Source organism: Pseudorca crassidens, chromosome X, assembly GCF_039906515.1.
Source record: "Pseudorca crassidens isolate mPseCra1 chromosome X, mPseCra1.hap1, whole genome shotgun sequence".
In the NCBI taxonomy this organism is placed as follows: domain Eukaryota; kingdom Metazoa; phylum Chordata; class Mammalia; order Artiodactyla; family Delphinidae; genus Pseudorca; species Pseudorca crassidens.
This window is the reverse complement of record NC_090317.1, coordinates 126,608,868-126,621,552: the sequence shown is the minus strand read 5'-3', so window position 1 is coordinate 126,621,552 and position 12,685 is coordinate 126,608,868. Positions and strand designations below refer to the sequence as shown.

The 12,685-nt window shown below is 44.7% G+C and overlaps 1 protein-coding gene across 2 annotated transcripts in view; it reads right to left on the bottom strand.

The window, feature by feature from the left end:
- Positions 1 to 12,685, bottom strand: part of MID1 (midline 1) — a 636,259-nt gene that overhangs the window by 372,442 nt on the left and 251,132 nt on the right. The window lies entirely within an intron of this gene.

The window sequence follows — 12,685 nt, the reverse complement described above, 5'->3', positions numbered from 1 at the left end:
GGAAAGGAATACTCAGAAATATTGAAAAAGTTTGAAGACCACTCATCTAGTCTTTTCAACTAATTAAATGAAATTAATTTGAACTCTAATTTATCTCCCTTCTCACATCCCTCTATATGTGACTTATAGAACACTATATTCTTTTTCTTAAACACTCCATTATAGTTGTTACATTTACTCTATGCAATGGCCTCAAATTTCTCCATCTCATTCTTCTTTTCTCCCAAGTCACGAGGAAGTGGGCGTGTTTTTTCCCACCCCTAACTGCTTCCCTTTGGTACACACTCATGTCCTCCCTTCCATTTTCACGAATTCAATATTTGGAACCCAGAAAGAATAAGAAACAAATAGAAATCATTACAACCTAATATTTCCACATTTGTTCTGTCTGGTCTCTCAGAGCTCCTAATTAGCCTTGTCTTAATTCTTTGGCAAATTTCAGGAACTTTCACAATCTTCCAATTATCATCTTCCAACATTCTCACTTGGGAATTCCATGGAAACCTCCTGCCTCCGGGCAATCCTCGGATTTGATTAAGAGCCATATTTTATGGAATGCCATGAGAGCTCTCACCTATCGGGCCTATTTTGTAACATTCTACAAGTTACAGGACCCGGTATGTACAGACATGTCCTCCCAAGCCTTTCCAATCAGTGGGCTAGGGAGAGCCATTATAGTATTCACTATACCTTTTGCCAGTCTTTTTTCAAATCTGGGATCATAATTGATGGGTTTTATTTATCCCATCGGTAGAGCCTTTGTTTCATGGATCTCATTTTCTTGAGCAGTCCCACTGGCCTCAAACCCTTACTTGCCATAAAAGTCAGATAAAATTGCCCACCAAGAGGCCCTGGAATACAGCCAGTCTGTTGGAATTTAAGTGACGGTCCTTGCTGCCCTGAAGCTTATCTGTGCTGGACACGAGCGCGTAGCCCGGAGGGCAAACAGATTGCCTGCCACACGTCAGGGTAACATAAGTATGCAGGGGAGGAAACAGCGAACCCTTGCGGGGCAAACCGAACTGGGCAAATCCACAAAGCCATGGTCGGTGAGCACAAACCAGTAGGTCGGCTGTCCCATATTCAGTAAATGAAAATGTGAGGTTTCTTTTGACCTCGTGTGCTGATGTAAACCTACGGTTCACACAACCCCCGAAGACAATGCATTCCACAGCAGGCCAGGGTCCGTGAGTCATAATGTCATCCTTGAAAAAGGTCAGGAAGGTAGAAAATATGATCTTTACAATTTTTGTGTACCTAAAGGGTCCATGATCTATTAAACAAATGGAAAGAGTGATGGTTTCAGGGAAACACTAAAAGACTCTTTAAAAATAGTCAGTTGATTCCAGTGATTTACGTCATCAAGAAACAGACCATCTTAAGTAACACATGGGCAATAAAAGCGAGCAGATGTTTGCATTCTAACCAGGGCACTAATGGAGGTGCTATTGCACGGTATCAAAGTAAAGTCTGCCATCTTCAGAACTGCCCACTGGAGTTTTAAATACAGCTGCGTAACTTTGACTCAACAACCGGTAAGCTTTCCGGGGCCACTCTGAACATCATGCCCTGCCGCAGGTAAGAATGAATAATTCACCGTTAACGTGCTATGTCAAACTCATTTCCTGAAATGGACCTTGAAGCGTGTGATTGACTGTAAGATCCGAACGTGCCATAAAGACAATTCCTTGGGTTGCTGAATTACGAACATAAGTTATTATGAGCGAAGCACAGTAAAAGTAAACGAGCGAGTCCAAACCCACAGGAGACTGGATTTGGAATTTCACGCGCAGGCTCTCTAAGCCTCGCAGTTAGGGAGTCAAGCATCGGGTACTTGGGTAAAGCTTGATAGTGGAAATGTATTCAGAAAAGACACCCTCTCCCTCCCACTCCCCTTCAGAAATTGAAAGTGTTCAATAAACATTAAGCCAGGTTCTTCTGGCTCAGTAACTGACTCCTGGGAGTATGGAAGGCATGTGGAGGATTAACTCTTTAGGCCACCAGGCTAGCGTAATTCTAGGGCCGCTGCCCTAGAATGATCATTTATTAAATCAGAAATAGCCAATCAGCTCTGGAGCACCTCAGAGCTAAGGAGCCGGGATTCCTGCTACACTGGCGTTTTTTGAGTAGGGACATTTAAAAAGCAAATTGTGGGGACTTCCCTGGTGGTCCAGTGGTTAAGAATCCATCTTGCAATGCAGGGGACGCCAGTTCAATCCCTGGTCAGGGAACTAAGATCCCACATGCCGCGGGGCAACTAAGCCCGCGTGCCACAACTAGAGAGCCCGTCTGCCGCAACTACAGAGCCCACGTGCTCTGGACCCTGCGTGCCTCAACTAAGAGCCTGCGCGCCGCAATGAAAGATCCCGCATGCTGCAACTAAGACCCGACACAGCCGATAAATAAATAAATAAAGCAAAGTGCGTTCACACTACTATTACAGAATACGACTAATGACAAAAACCAGACAAGCCCTGCCATTTGTAGGGGTCAGTTTCACCGGGATGAACCCCGCCAGGACATTATTCCGCAGCCAGTCTCTGGCACCTACCCCTTGGCTGGCTGTCTTGTCACGTGGAACAATAGTGCCCCTTTCACCTGATTCCTGCTGTCTTCCATCACTCGCCCGCTTTCATTTCTGTGCCATCTACTCCTCTTTTTTATCAAGACACCTAGAGAACAATGTCTTCTCAGCCCCACCGACTCAAGCACAATGACCGTTTTTGTCTCGTATCATATTTCTTGATTTTTTAACGTGACCTCCTCATTTCTTACTTACTTCTGTAGTTGGCTCTTCCTGCCCGTTTGCTTTAACTTTGCAAGCATTTCCCGTGAAGTTTCATTCTCACCCTTTCTTTTGTGGTCTGTTTTCCCTTTCTCTCTCTCTCACACTCTCTCTCTCTTCGGTCCCCAGTATTTTCTAGCAATTTGTGGCTTTTGCTCCTTCTTTTCTTGAGCCCTTTGTCTTCCACCTGCTTGTTTGCTAGGCTTTTGTTTATGGATGGAGGGTGGACTTGGCTGGGGAGGGGAGAGTAGATTTTTGTTGCTTTGAGACCTCCTTTCCTCTATCATCTCCTGCTACTCTTTTTTTTTTTTTTTTTTTTTTTTGCGGTACGCGGGCCTCTCACTGTTGGGGCCTCTCCCGTTGCGGAGCGCAGGCTCCGGACGCGCAGGCTCAGCGGCCATGGCTCACGGGCCCAGCCGCTCCGCGGCATGTGGGATCCTCCCGGACCGGGGCAGGAACCCGTGTCCCCTGCATCGGCAGGCGGACTCTCAACCACTGTGCCACCAGGGAAGCCCTCTCCTGCTACTCTTTTCTTTCCTGCACTCTTTTTTCTTTTCCTTTCTTTGTTTTACCCCTGACCTCTTTGGACTTCCACATAACTTTTAAATCATCATATTTGGTCTTAAAAAAAAAGTGGCCTTTTCTTTTCTTATGTTTCATTCGACTTAAAAAAAAATCAGTCAACAATGGCTACAGCTTATCCAAACTTTCAAAGGGAACCATACATTTGTATACATGTAACATACATAGATACATACATAGACACGTAGAGCGTTGCTATATTATCCATAGTGACTCTAATAGATAAAACAAGAACTGGGTGTACTAACAGTAGTATGTGGAAATATTCTACAGGAACTATATAAGCCCTGAAAAGGTCTTGGAAGCAGCAATAAAAATTAATTTTATGATAAATATATTTTGGCATATAACAATATTCATGTTTCACTGGAATTACTACTGTTATATATATATATTTTTTTACTGTTATATATTGACATCTAAAGTTAACTGTGAAACTCCTGATCAACAGCAATAAGTTACATACAACACACACACACACACACACACACACACACACACACGCACGCACACAACTGTTCTTTTCCCCACAGAAGGCAGGTCATTTAAAAATAAACTTTTGTATAATCTAAAACTCACATATTGACTTATGCTACCAAAATACAGCCTGGAGTAAGCAGAGAAACAAGTAAATCAAATGGACAAGTATATATAACATAGACTGCTGCAGAGATAACACGGGACAGATTTTATTAACTAATTTATGACCTACAATCTGTTGGCGGAGACCTTCCTCCTCCGCAATTTCAGTCTTCCTGAGCTGGATAAACAGATCAGAAGGCCTGATGGTGTGCAAAGCTCACATCTTTATCTTTGAAAGAACTTTATTTGGGGGCCTGGAAACAGAAGTTCCCACCATTTTTCATTCACTGTAACGTCTGATGTGCTTTCTCTTTGCTGCAACCTTCACTTCGGATCATTCTACCAGGTTCCTTCTTTATCTTTGAGCTATTGGCAAATGATTTACTATTGGCAGGTCACTACACTCACAGACAGTGTGAACTCTCTCTGGTTTGACACCGTCTAGCTCCTGCTACAGCACTGTGACTCCTCAAGCAACCAGACGTGGAGCAACTACTATTGCACACGCTAATCAGAAGTTTCTACTGACTGCTCTGCTTGCAAGTCGGCAAAACTAAAGCCAGGTGGGTCTTTATGAAGTGAAAAGGCAGCTCCTCTGGGAGATACAATTCGGATTTAGAATCGCCTTTTTAAATTGCTCTTATACCTTGAAATACATTTGCATCAAAAAGGACCACACAGAGAAAAAATTATAAAGGCAGGGAAGGTAGTGGAAAGAGGAAGGTCTTAAAAGCATGTCTGAGACTTCTAATTCAGATCACAGCTTCCACTCCACTTCCTTCTCCGCTCCTCCCACCCCCAAATCCCTGCTTGGGTGTAGACAGTAAACTCTCAACTATCCACACGGGGAACCAAGCACAACTTGCTTATCCGAAAAGTCATACACATGTGTCACATTCTTCCACCCGAACAAGTGAAATAACGAAATAAGATGCCTCCCACTCTCTCCCACCCATTTTTCTGTATGAAAATAAGTGTTTCTTGCATGGAAAGATAACCGAATGGGGTCTGGATGGGACACTTAATCTTTCTGATAATTCAGTGGGAGATAAATGTGGCTATAAAGAGACAATAGTGGGTCAAGAACAGAGGGAAAGAAGTGGAACCAGAAAACGGGGAGACTTTTCGTAGTGACTAGGATCCTACAACGCCAGAACACCTGCAGAGACGGATGCTAATACCTGGTTTCCACGGGGGGCTTAACCCCTTCTGCCGTTTCACCTGCTCATTGCAGCGTTTTCCTAACCCGATGGCTGCAGCTTTCACTGTCTAATGGCTCCCTTTAATGAGGGAATATTTGGAAGCCAGAATGGAATTCGCTGAGGTCACTCAAGGGCAGCGGAATTACATATGTCGTATAAAATGCTCTCGCTAAACTGCTGCTAGAAAAACAGAATGGGAAAGCCTTCACCCGAACCCTACAGGGAGTATGTAGTTAATCGACTGTGATCACCTGTTAGTGCAAACTCTCGGGTTACATTTTCCTAAATCCTATAGTCCTCTTACAAGTGATAAGGGATCTCAGCTGAGAAAAGCAATGTAGCTTATTCCTATATGGGATCCCTTAATCCAGGCTGAGAGAGAGGAGGAGAGGGGGTTGGAACGAAATAGAACGAATTCACTGGCCAACTGAAGCCAATAGCTGCCCTGTACATTATCAACAAGGCGAAACTTCACTAAGGTAAACTTACAGAGTGTTGAGACCTCAGCTGCCAAAACTCTCACACCCCACCCCACCCCCTCGGAAGTTCTTGAAAATAGCCACTCTTCCTCTAGGCTTCATTGCTGGTCAATTTTGGAATAATAATAGGAACTCATGTAGGTAGGACCTTCGACCATATCTGAAGTTATCTTGATTGTCCCAACAACCCTGTGAGGTGGATGCTTACGGCCTCATCTTCTTTTTTTCTTTTTTGGCCATGCTGCACGGCTTGCAGGATCTTAGTTCCCCGACCAAGGATCGAACCTGTGTCCCCCGAAGTGGAAGCAGGGAGTCCTAACCACTGGACCTCCAGGGAATTCCCCTCATTTTAAAGATGGGAGAACTGAGGTTCAGAGAAACTTAGCATCACAAAGCTAGTAAATGGATGAGCGAGGACTTGAACCCACGCCAAGCCTTTCGGCCCCAAAGCTGGCGCATCTTCCACTCCATCAGGCTACAAACGATTCCTCTCTCTACTGTCAAACCAGGTCAACTTTCGTTGTTCCCTACATCATTAATGACACCACTATTCCTCTAGTTAGGAGGACCAAATTCCTGGGAGTCTGCCTTGCCGCTTCCTGGTCCCTCATCATCGCTCATGTCCCATTCACTACCCACTGCTGTCTATTTCACCTGTGAAATATAACTGAAATCCACCCACTTCTCTTCCTCTCTACCTCCAGGATATTAGTATAAGTAGACATCATCTTTCCCTGGACTCCTCTTTTAGGCTCACCCACATTCACTCTGATGTCCTCCGATCTAGTCTCCCGGATGCTGCCAATGTGGTGTTTCTGAAAGACAAATGTCATCCCTTGTTGAAAACTCCCTGATACAGTCCGGCCATTTCCTACCCCTCCAAACACTGACTCACATCCCTTCCTACTACCTCTCAGTTGAAGCACCCCTTTCTTGGGGAAGCTTTCTCTGACTTCCCTTGATTATCTAAGTCCTCCCAGTACAATCTCATGGCAACATATAACTATATGGTTTTTATTCTAGGCAGACTTTTACTCTTGTTTGCATGATACGCCATCAACGCATGTAGGGTGATGCCTGGTTCAAAGCAGGAATTTGATAAATATCGTTGAATGAATGTTGAGCTTCTCCTTTTTTTCTCTTTTCCTGCTCTCTTTCCGTTCCCATATCCTCATCCCTATCCCATTCCTTGTCCCATCGTCACAGGCTCTTGCTTTCTTACTTCATCTTAATGGGAAAGAAACCCCCGCCAGAGCAGTAAATACGGCAACTACAATTGATGCTCTTTCTAGAGCCATTAATTTCTACTAAAACACTCTTGACACCTTAAAAGACAATTAAATCATTCTATAATGCTGAGATTTTAGGCATCCCTGTGGGATGGGGGAGATACACTCTATTTCCTGAGTTCTCGGGGGAAATGCTTTCCAGTTTAACAAGGCTGACATTGGGATGTATCTTACACTTGCTGCTGCCCAGGGGGCAGTCACGATACAATTGTCACTGCCCACCCATGAACCTTCTTGGTCCTAGAAGTTCATATTTTTGTCACTTCTATTGAGTTCTAGGCATTATTTGAAACAAGCCCCCCACATTAGGAGAAGAGAAGTCACATGCCTGGCAAAGCCTCTCAAAGAAATGAAAAGGAGGAAGGGTTTCCCCCAGGCCAGAAGGAGATCGTCTTAGGGCTCAGGTGGGACTAGAGGAAAGGCGTCTGGACAGGCACCTAGGAGATCAATGGAACCCACCAAGAGTGCTGGTTCTTAACACATTTGTGGAAATGTGTCAGAAAGGCTGAAGAATGAGTGCACTGACAAGTGTAGTCGCTTGGTGGATATTCCTGGGGGTATGAAGGGATAACTGCATTCCCAGGTAGGACCATTTGAGGAAGGAACATAGTTCTGGTTGTTGCCTTTTGGTAGAGACTCAGAGATAGCAGAGAAGCTCTTTAAAAAGAAATGCAGTGGGGCTTCCCTGGTGGCGCAGTGGTTGAGAGTCCGCCTGCCAATGCAGGGAACGCGGGTCCGTGCCCCGGTCCGGGAAGATCCCACATGCCGCGGAGCGGCTGGGCCTGTGAGTCATGGCCACTGGGCCTGCGCGTCCAGAGCCTGTGCTCTGCGACGGGAGAAGCCACAGCAGTGAGAGGCCCACGTACCGCAAAAAAAAAAAGAAAAAAGGAAAAAAAAAAAAAGAAATGCTGTATTTTGGCACAGAACATGATGGCATCGTGCAGAAAAGCATACACGTGACAACTCCAAATGAAAAGTGATTTAGCAAAGTTGGAATCTTACAAAGTTTACCCTGACTATATTTTCCATTTTACGTATGCAAAGGAGGAATACATGATTTTTGTAAAACATTGCTCTAAATAAGCCTAGAAGAATTCTTTCAATAAAAGTAGCATAAAATGTTTCAATGCTAAGAAAACACTGTTAGGGTCTAAATGGAAGAATGGTTTTTCTTTCTTAATGCTGTATCTTACAATAGAGGTTATCTCAAGTTCAATGAAAAAAGTCAGAAATAGAGAGTCACTTGATCTACGTTTTGATAAAGCCACCTCTGTGGACTGAATTGTGCCCCCCCCCACCACCAAGTTCATATGCTGAAGCCTGAACCCCCAGTGCGGTGATATTGGAGATGGGGCCTTTGGGAGGTAACTAGGGTTAGATGAGGTCATGAAGGCTGGATCGCCATGGTGGGATTAGTGCCTGTATAAGAAGAGGAAGACAGAGAGACTGCTCTCTCTCCATCATGTGAGGACACAGTGAGAAGACGGCTATCTACAAGCCTCCAGAACTCTGAGAAATGAATGTCTGGGATTTGACCACCCAGTCTGTGCTGTTTTGTTATAGCAGCCTAAGCTGACTCATACACCTGCCCTGTTTCCTCATCAAACCAACACCATATGGTCCCCACTTGCCTTAGCCAGGAGTGAACTTTGGGCAGGGCACATCAGCCCACAGGACACATCCCGTCCACATCATAGGAGCGACATCAGATTAAATGTTATATTCCACTCGGGTGGGATGTGATGTGTGGGGAGTGGGAGAAAGAGAGTGGGATCTGAGGATAACCTTGGGGGCATAACACCTTAGAGAAGTCCATCCTCAAGACCCCTGCATAACCACTGCTATGAACTGAAGCCAGGGAGAATTCTACTTATTGTTAGTAAAACAAGTTTTGCTTATAAAACGTGTTACTTTGGGGAAAACACCTTAAAAGGGGGAAACTTTGTCTGAGACAACATAGATTGCTACCGAAGCCTTTAGAACAAGGGTCTCAAACACAAAACCTACAGGGGACAAACAGGTAACACACATTAGAAAAGAGGACCTGGTACAGGACATTAGAAAGTATATCACGCTTCACTGAAAAGCATATTTGAAATCACCGAGTGGGCAAAATGACATATGGGACACCAGTGTTCGTCTTCTACTTCTTCAACCCCTTAATTGCCTTTTTTTTTTTCCCGCACGTGGGATCTTTCGTTGCAGCATGCGGGATCTAGTCCCCTGACCAGGGATCAAACCGGGGCCCCCTGCGTTGGGAGCTCGGAGTCTTAACCACTGGACCACCAGGGAAGTCCCCAGCCCTTAACTGTTTACTCGAGGATGCCTCATCCACCCCGACACATTTCAGATCCAACTAATACTTATTGACTGGCCTCCTGCCCAGCATTGTGCTAGGTGCTTTCAATACTCATAACTGTCCAGTGAATTGTGTATTTATGTCTCCAGTGATACATGAGGAAATTGAATCCCAGAGAAGTTTAAGATGACTTAGCCAAAGCCACCATCCACTACTTTGGAAGAAACTTGGGAAACACGCTATATTCTTTTGTTTCTTAGCTTTAAGCCAAGTATATCAGTTCGAATAAACTTGTTATCTGTTCTCTAGTAGTTTATGTACTGTTTTGTTCCCCAAGGCAATACATGATGACTCTGTCAGTACAGATCGAAATAGCTGCACAATTAGATACTCATGGGGGAGGGGGAAATAATTCTGGTTTAAATAACCAAGGCCTCTGTTGCAGAACAATAGCTATAAATAATGCAGTATTTCCTGGCTCGAGCTCTTTGACCAAAATTCCAATTCTGTCACGTGTTAAAACTGAAACTGTCAAATTGAGGAGGTTCTGCTTAATTTCACGTCTGTCTCAAGTTTAGACAAGTGAAGAGCAACTCACAAGAGAGTGCGCAGTTGGAGCCAATCTCTATGCAGATCCAGCTATTAAGCACCCAGCATACCTCAGAATGCTATATTCCACAAAGCACTGCTATCCATTTCCATTTTCCTTTTTTTTTTTTTTTTTTTTTTGCGGTACACGGGCCTCTCACTGCTGTGGCCTCTCCCGTTGCGGAGCACAGGCTCCGGACGCGCAGGCTCAGCGACCATGGCTCACGGGCCCAGCCGCTCCGCAGCATGTGGGATCTTCCCGGACCGCGGGCGCACGAACGCGTGTCCCCAGCATCGGCAGGCGGACTCTCAACCACTGCGCCACCAGGGAAGCCCTCCATTTTCCTTTTAAATAAAAAACAAAATTAACTGAACCCTGGGCAATACTACGTAAAGTAACTCAATTTCTCCGAAAGCTTCACTCACAGAAGATTCCCTTACATGTGATTGCAAGCAATTAATTAAAAAATGGAAATGTACTTTTACATTTAACTAGAAGTCCTAGTCTAGTATCTATCACCTCGCCAGCCAAGCATTCTTCAAATATAAATATATTTTAAATTGGTTTCGCCAGTGTCCTAGATACTTCGAAAATCCTGCTGGCGCAAACCAGTTATTGATTCACAGTCCCTGATTCTAAGCCTCTCATCTACAGCCCTAGAAGTAACAGCAGGTGCTCTTGCCAGCCTCATAAGCATTGTCACTGGACAATTAGTAATTTCCAGTGGTTAAAAGCCAGTATAAAAGCTCTCCAGTGACCTAGTACTCTGGAAAGCTCTCTTCTTAATGTGACGCCCTGGGAACCCCTGACAACCCAAGAAAATGTGGCCTTGAAGAATACACTAGCAAAATATAAATAGGTATCATCCAGCTCCCTGTCATTTAGAGACGCTCTGCAGGGCATCTACCGGACACGTTCTGACCTGGAAATCATCTGGTCACTGAAAGCATGAACATCTTGACCTGTGTGTTAACCTGTTTTCTGCCCACAAGTTGGAAAGCTCTGACTTCAACAGCGCCCCTCAGGACGATCAGCCATAAAAGTGAGTGGTCGAGTAAGTTTGTAGCAAATCATACTTCAAATGCTGCACACCGTGCAGGCAATGAGACTTCTCTTTGCGGAAATGCTATCAGTTGCACGAAGATTTGGTTTAAGTTCATCTGTCTCTTGTATACCCGCTTTTCCTCCCGAGTACTTAGCATAGGACTTCAAAAGGCACTCAATAAAGATTCGCTGAATGAATGTAACAGGAATTAATAACACAAAATGTTTTTGAAAAGGTGACTGATGTCAAATGGTAGGCAGAGAAAGTTCGCCAGGGATAGGAATGCTGTGCACAGATTTGGTACAGGGTCTAAGGAAAGAATTTACAATTGATAAATAACCTTTGAAACCAGGTTCTTTTATGTCATTGCCTCTGGACTAGGCCACACTGGCGGCAGGAGGAGCTCAGCCGAACACACTGTGATAGCAGTCTGAGAAAGGGAAGCATAAATGATAACAAAACGTTAGAAAGGATCCCGGGAGGAAACACTTTGCCATCAGCTTTCCAGGAGATCTTTAAGAATAGAACAACAGCGACAACGACAGCAACACACGCACAAATACTTATCTAAATTCTTTATAGAATAAAGGGGGAAAACTGGATGACATACAGAGGACCTTGACATCCCCACCGTAGCATGAAAGATGATAGAAATTAGGGTATTTTTCATCACATTGAGCCCCAAGGCTTGGGTTAACACAGTGTAGTTGAAGTTTGACTGGCTCTATCCGTATTCTGGGCCTGGATTGTCAAAGACGGTTTCCTAGCTTTTACACATCATGACAGATATAGAAATTGACCCTATCTGTACAACATACTGGGGCAAACTGAGGAAGCTATGTGGTCCACGGATAGACTTCAGGGGGATACGGCCAGCCCAGGCACAGCCAGATGACCCAGATGCCAAAGAGGGATTAAGTCTTGGGCATGTCTGCAACCCACTGATCATCTCCCAGCACTCTTTGGCCCATCTGTTGGGAAGCTTTGCCTTAGAGAATGTTCCTCGGGATGATCAGGCAAAAATGGAGCCATCAGGGAAATGTGCAGCAAACCATACTTCATCCGCTGCACTTTTTCAGGGAGTCACAACACACATTAGCAAAGGACCGCGCCGATGCTCCGTTACTCTCTTTTTCCGCCCCCAGGACTTTTCATCCTCCTTCACCAGGACACTTACTAACGTCTCACAGACCTAAGGAGGCTGCCGAATGGTTCCAATGTCCACACAAGCACGCAGCACCAGTGACTCGAAAACAGCTAATGCAACACCACCACATCCTACCTGCCTTTCACTGCAGGATTAGTTCTCACACTGAAATAACTTTAATCTTCAAGAAGGAATCTGCCTGGAACTCTATTAATGGCAGAGTGTTAAATACAATAATCACTATTACTGCCCCCAAATGAGCTGCCGGGCAGCCGAAGGTAAGTAGATTCAGGAGTCAGGGCTCCCAGTCACTGACAGTAATTCATAAGACACTGGCAAGGAGAACTCTAAACAGGAGATTCCCCAAACCCCAAGCTCACCCCCAGCGCTCCTCGCCCTAGGAGACTTATCTACCTTTCTGGTTATATATTCCTTTGGCTGTTGATGTAATCAGTGTATAATAACTGCGTACATATCAGCTCACAGAAAAAACGGCAGACGTGCTAGTTGATTTGGCTTGGGGCCATCTCTTCGGCAGGGTGAGACAACCCGGTGTAAACATCTGTTATTAACCGTGTATTTTAAAATAGTGTTTTGTGTCTCCTGGGTTCCTAATTCCCATCAAAAGCAATACAGTATCAAGACTCCTGTTTTTCTGAGCAGCACCTAGGAGATAACAAGCTTTA